Genomic DNA, 6925 nt, shown 5'->3' on the forward strand with positions numbered 1-6925 from the left:
CACATTGACACCATGTCGTTGAATTTTTAGGTATTAACAGCAGAAATTATTTAATTTTATTAACAGGCCTAAAATACTTTTTGAGCCAATATTTTTTTCTTTTTTACTTTTTTAAGTTGAACAACTAACAAAAATATACATAATAATGCAGTTTAGAAAGGGCAGGAAAATGTCACAGCTTGCAGTATCTTTTACAACTCATGTATACAAATACAAGTCGGTAAACAAAAAAGGAATACATTAGGAGAAAAAAAACAAAAAAATGATTAAGAAAGAAAAAAGGGTGCTCGAGGTATAAATAACGTATAAATCAAGTGAAACATTTGACACAGCTCCTGTGTTTTACATGCTTTGGAATTTGTGCTGTTCTTTAGATTCTCTAGATAACTGTGGTGGTTTTTGTGGTCTTCTTTTGCGGCTCTTTCAGTGAATTTTAGTCAGAGCGTGGTGAAGCTTGGTGTTTGGAATCGGTGATAGCTCTGGAAGATAACCAGCCTTTCTTTATCCGGTTACATGAGTCTGATGAATTTGTGGTTCAGTTTTGTTTGTTTAGTGGACTTGTGTGCATTTACGTAACTGCTCTTTAATCATGGCTTGTTTCGTTGTGTTTGGTGGTTGTAGAAATGGTTTATATGAGATTTAGCGGAGATGTGCCACAGAGTGAATGTAAAATGCAAATGATGCAGTAGAAACAGTCTACGTCATTTCCTGGATGCTGTACGAAAAGTAGCGGTAAGAAATCGAAGGCGTGACCGTTATGATTTGAATATAATATCTGTGTGTGCGCTGAGTAAGTACTGAGTAAGTACTTTCAAGGCATAGAAATGACTCAAAATATTTATAACACTGTCTTTGCTCACTTATAGATCGTTAGACACACAGATAACATTGCATGTGCATGTGGTGTTTGAAGTACTTTCAAGTACAGATGAGATAACACCTTATCATATCATCGTCAGAAGTGAGCATATACGCACGCACTCTTATCTCTTCTATGTAAAGTTTTGAATATACCTATAATCCAGGTAACCTTTGATAACAGCGCACTAATACTATTAGCTTAATCTAAGATATGGGTCGGAATAGGTGTTCTCCCACTTATTGCGCTACCATGAAGTGAGGGGTACAAGTTAAACTGTCCAGGGTTAACATAGAAAGACAATCATCCACACTCACATTCACACCTGCGGTCAGTTTAGAATCCGAAAAAACGATGTGGGCTTCATAGATAATTGGCAAACCTTCTGGAGAAACCTGGTCTTGTAGGAGAGACGGCATCCATCCCACTTTGGATGGAGCAGCTCTCATTTCTAGAAATATGACCAATTTATTAAACCCCAAAAATATGACTATCCAGAGTTGGACCAGAAGGAGAGTTGCAGTCTTACACGCCTCTCTGCACTTCTCTCCTCCTGCTACCCCCCAAAAACCCATCTCCATTAGACTGTGTCAGCTCCCAAACAGACACAAAACAAACTTGGTGTTAAGACACCAATTTGCAATTTGGGGCACGGTCATTCTCTACACATGTTCAGATGCATCTATGCTTCTATGGAAACTTTCTTATGGCGAGAGTTCTGTGCGAATGGACCGGAGCCTCCTGCCTGAGGGGAGCAGGTCAAACAGACTGTGTCCAGTGTGAGAAGGGTCAGCTGTGATCCGAGCTGCACGCCCCAGTGTCCTGGAGGTGTACAGGTCCTGCAGAGATGGAGTTGCAGCCAATCACCTTCTCAGCAGAGCGCACAACACGCTGAATCTCTGTTTGTCCCTGATAGTGGCTCCAGCGTACCACACGGTGATGGAGGAGTGAGATGGAGTCGATGATTGCAGTGTAGAACTGCATCATCATCCGTGTGGCAGGTTGAATTTCTTCAGCTGCTCAGAAGTACATCCTCTACGCTCGTCATGCCCTTGGACTCATTTTACAACTTTTTAGTAGGAAAAAAAGAGAATTTAATTAAAAATGTTTGACATGTGAAATGTAATTTTCCTGTATTCATTTTTTTTGTTATTGTTTTTTTTTTTACATTTTTTGGTTTTTATTGCCTTTTGAGTCAAAAGTCTCCAGATGCAGATGCTTGGTTTCCTGGTATTTCAAGACATTAATGCAATGGAGAGGGATTTAAAAAGAAAGAAAGAAAAAACAGTGGAAGTGAATCTCACATGAAGCGGAGGACTCAGAGTTCTCTCATTAGTCTAAATATCTTCGGAAGTGAGTGCAGATAGTAGTGGGAACATTTACTCAAGTACTTAAAATACATAAAGTCTGTGTTTCAGGTAGGTGTTTCCATGTTATACTAATCTGCTGTACTATGTTTGGGTATAAATATGTTTTTTCAGCTCACTGACACTTATTTAAAGCTTTATTGTTTTGTATTATAGCTCAATAAGGGCAATAACTATGTTACTAATTACAAAAGTTGGCACACTGTACAATGTAAACAAACAGAATGTATATGTATTATAGCACCAAATCACAGTAACAATCACCTCAAGCTGCTTTATGTTGTAAGCAAAGACCCTACAGTAACAATAAAAACAAACAAACCCAAAAACCCAACATAATCATATGACGCTCTTTGAGCAAGCACTTGGTGATAGTGAAAGGGAAAACCCCTTTAACAGGAAGAAACCAGGCTTGGAGGTGAGGGTGGTGCTATGATGATTGTAAGACGAGCATGACCTGTGCACAGTGCAAGAAATGGTGTGTGGGTGTGTGCGTGCATGAGTATGCACACACTCATCCATGTGTACACTTGTGCAGACAGAAACTGACTGTTGGACAACAACTGTTCCATGTTCTGATTATTTGAGCGATGTCATTATTTTCTGTTTCACAATATGTACATCCCCCCCCCCCCCCCCCCCCAAAAAAAACAAACAAACAAACAAACAACAAAAAGAACAAGTACATAAAGACTCACACAAAAAAATAAAGCAGAAGAAAACCTTCTTCAACTCTGCCGTGGCCGTCCCAAGCCTGGATAAGGAAAGACGAAGGGTGAGTGAAAGGATGTCTAGGTCACAAAAATCAACATGACTCATTCTAAAGGGCACAGACGTGCACCCAAAATTAGAAAACAATTGGATGAAAGATTTGAAGATTCACTAAATCTGTCATCACCAAAAACCAATAGGGTGTCAGTAATCTGAAAAGATTGAATGCAAACTTTCCAAGATACATTATTCTACAATAAAAGTTTGGCCTGATGGCGGTGCTGGGTTCTACAGTGTGGCCTGTGGCCAAGTGGCAAGGTGTTAGTGTTGTAAACTGAAGATCTTGATTCAATACCCATCTATACCTTTAATACAAGCTGACAAGGAAACAAAAAGTCCCTTTCTGTACTAGACACTAGCTGTAAAACAACAGTCCGTCCAGGAGCAATGTTCTCCCGAAAGTCTGTTCTGGGCATCTTTTTCACTCATCAAAGTGACTCTTCAGTTTCACCTGACTGCAGGTTTCCACAGCTTATAAAGAGTACATCTGCATAATGTCAGAAATTATACACAAGCATAAAAATAACAGTCCACTCAAGTTTACAAAACACCATTGCTTATTGAGTAATGAGCGTTATATACTGTTTATGATTTAACACCACCATGATGGTTTGTGGAGCATTGTGGAGTGAAATGTCACTGCTAAAGCTTGGCTGAAACTGGGTGATAGTAATTCTAACAGAATAATGCCGGTGTTGACCAGATGCACTATAAATGTGGCAACACTTTACAAGCTTGCAACATTTTTTCATGCTTTCCTTGGAATGATGTTCGCATTTGGCAATCTTTCTCTGGGTTTTTGGAATATTGGAGAATGTTGCTTTTGAATGGACTGATTCTTATGCAGTGATTCTCTACTTTGAGCACTCAAACCAACTAAGATGACAAACATGTTCATCAATTCGTTTAATTGAACAATTCAAGAGGAATATGATGTTACGGTATGGACAAAGCTCAGCCTGTGTGGCATAGTGGCCAAGTGGCAAGGCATTGGTCTCGTCTGCCAAAGCTCATGGGTTCAATCCCCATCTGTGCCTTTAGTACAGTGATTAAAAACCTGTTTGATTCTGTACTTGCTGATCACGTTGCTTAAGTAGGGGAAACACTCTGCTCCCAATAACCAGAAACACTGAACAGAACTTTAGACATGACTCTGGTGCAACAACATCACTGTTGTTGGCGCTTTACTCAGTGTGAGTATCAGTTTCCTTTACTCACAGGTTAAATATTTAACAGAATATAACATACGATGTGAAGAGTCAAAGTGGACGATCCAAACAGGATATCTGACAACAGGAGACATTCGCAAAAGCATATTTACACTGATAATTCATATTAATGTTAATAATGACAATTTAATGACCATAATGCTTCCATCAAACTGAAATCCACCATTAATAAATCCTCAATTGATTTTTAGACACAACTACATTTAAGGCCCAAATTCCCAAATGACCACAAATTAGATGTTAAAGTCTTTTCAAACCTACAGATACACATGCCTCACTGTTCAGAACAAGTTTTCACCCAAAACACACATTTGCAGGGATAATAAATCCCAATTACTGAGATTTCACAGGATCTGCACTCAACAGAGTGATTTGGGGAAGCTGTCAAGATTTATTCTCAGCTCTCTCCACTAGGGGTACTGTTGGTCCTTTTAAGAAATGTTTCAATTCATTCTGCAGACCAAGCCAATTGATGTTTCTCCCCTCATCCCAGTGGTGATCACATATTCTCCCTCCACCTGCAAATTGGTCAGAGTTATCAAGAGCAACTTTCAAAGGTTCACTCAGGACACACATATGCTTCAGGATCACAAGGCAATTGCAGCCTTCAGGAGGAACAAAAACCTGGGTGATCTCCTTGTAAAGGCTAAAATCTCACCTCTCTCTGAGCCTAAGCGCAGAGATCAGGGCAATTTTTCCAGCACCACAAGTGGGTGGGCAGTTATTCCAATGGTAATGTTTTCTATCACTGTGCAAAGGGACTCCAAGATCTAAAAACTGTGTATATTTGATCACTTGTAGGAACTGTGGAATCCAATATGTGGGAGAAACAGGAAATACACTTTTGGTTAGATTCACAGTTTTGCCTTGTTGGAGCTTTTAAGGACCAGCCTTGAATTTTACACATTTGATAAGTGAAGACTGGATGCTTAGTGACGAGAGCTGGGATAATCTGGACAGAATCTGCAGCCTGCATCTCCAAATCAGAAATGGCTTTAGATCTGACGCTAGCAGACAGGCATGCATGTCTCAGGGTGATTACACACTAACACATTGTGATTAATCACACACATTTGTATACATTTTATTCACAAGATTTAAAAAAAAAAAAAAAAAAAAAAAACACTATACAAAATGTGTTTTTGTGACAGGCCGCTAGTAACAAATGCTTAAAGATTTAAAATTGGTTCTTTCCCAAGTTTTCTGTTATGTGCACACACATTCCTTGACTTAGGTGCTTTTTAATTCTCCAACAATGGTCAGTGCCAAGTGTTTACACAAACAAAAAACAAACAAACAAAAAACATTACTCAGAAAATGGTCAGGTACAAGAACTGGACTAAAAAGGAGTGGAAAAACCAGATAATGTCCAAAGAAATACTTCAGCGTGTGGCTCACGACTTTTGCACAGTACTGTAAATGTTATTAATAATGAAAGATGTCAAAATGTAGCTTTCTCATTTTTAAAAAATTCCCATACACATTATTCTTTCTTCTAGTGAAGGTGCCTCCTCCTTCTGACCTTAGGGTAACTAATTTCTCAGACAGTGACATCACGGTGCGCTGGGAAGCTGCAGATGATGATGATGTTTCTTACCTCACTAAGTGGAGGCGACCTGAGACAGGTGGGAAGAACTATTGGATTGTGGAGTACATATTATGAAGTAAAAAATACAATGTCTCAATAAACTGTTGTCCTGTGTCTTAAGGAGCATCAGATATCACTGTCTGCACTCTATGGAGATGGAGCTCAGAGTGAAGCTGTGGCCGTATGCTACAGCACCTGTGAGTCACACATTTTCTGATCCTGAACATTTCTCAAACTCAGGAGGGGAGAGCCTGAAACCATTTACCTAAGTCACATTAGCAGCAGTCATATTCTGTCATATTGTGTCTCTATGTACAATATAGCATTACTAATACAATAACCTGTACGTCAATGAACTTCATTGTGTAATTGATGGCAGTTCTCAAAGTACTAGTCACTTAAAGGTTAAATTTCACATCTAAATTCTCATCTTGAGTAACTAGAACTCTGAGCTATGAAATAAATGTAGTGAGGTTAAAGTATCAAATCAAAGTATCAAATTCTCTGTTATACTTTACATTTATTTTCTAAAAAAAACACTTTGCTCTGCTGCCAAAATAATTTCCTCCTATAAAGGAAGAAAGTGAGTGTTAAGTGTCGTTAGCTGTGGTACTTTATCTCTTCTATGATGTTGCTGCAGGCTCTGGTGGAGGCCCAACCAGCCTCACGCTTTCTGATGAGACTGCCGTCAGCATGGTGATCAGTTGGGTACCTCCCAATGCTCATGTCCTCCAGTATCACGTGTCCTACACAGCATTGACTGGAGCTGATAGCCAGGATCACACTGTGAGTGGGTCGTAGTCATCACATCTTCACCTCTTCTGGGCTTCAGCCGGCTGTCATGTGTCAGAATTCCAGAAATTCCACAAGTCCCAAAACTTTAAATGAGTTCTGACTGTGTTGGGATGATAGTGTTGTTTGTTGTCTGCAGGTGCTGGTCCCTGGTGGAGAGAAGCAGGTGATGCTGGAGTCACTGCAGCCAGATGCACGTTACAGCATCTTGGTCACCGCTGAGTACCACAACAGAGAAGGAGGCAGCGGTTCAGCTCAGGGCAAAACTGGTGAGTCAAAGAAGGGAAAGATGCCAAGACAGCTCAAGTGCAACTTCCAG

General features: G+C 39.8%; 1 non-coding gene across 1 annotated transcript; it reads left to right on the top strand.

Annotated features, from left to right (window-relative positions):
* The first annotated feature begins 3962 nt into the window (after positions 1-3962).
* On the top strand, positions 3963-4034 carry trnat-cgu (transfer RNA threonine (anticodon CGU)). Its single transcript has one exon. It is a non-coding gene; the product is annotated as a tRNA-Thr (tRNA).
* Positions 4035-6925: the final 2891 nt, after the last annotated feature.

This window comes from Oreochromis niloticus, unplaced genomic scaffold, assembly GCF_001858045.2.
Source record: "Oreochromis niloticus isolate F11D_XX unplaced genomic scaffold, O_niloticus_UMD_NMBU tig00000147_pilon, whole genome shotgun sequence".
NCBI classification, from domain to species: domain Eukaryota; kingdom Metazoa; phylum Chordata; class Actinopteri; order Cichliformes; family Cichlidae; genus Oreochromis; species Oreochromis niloticus.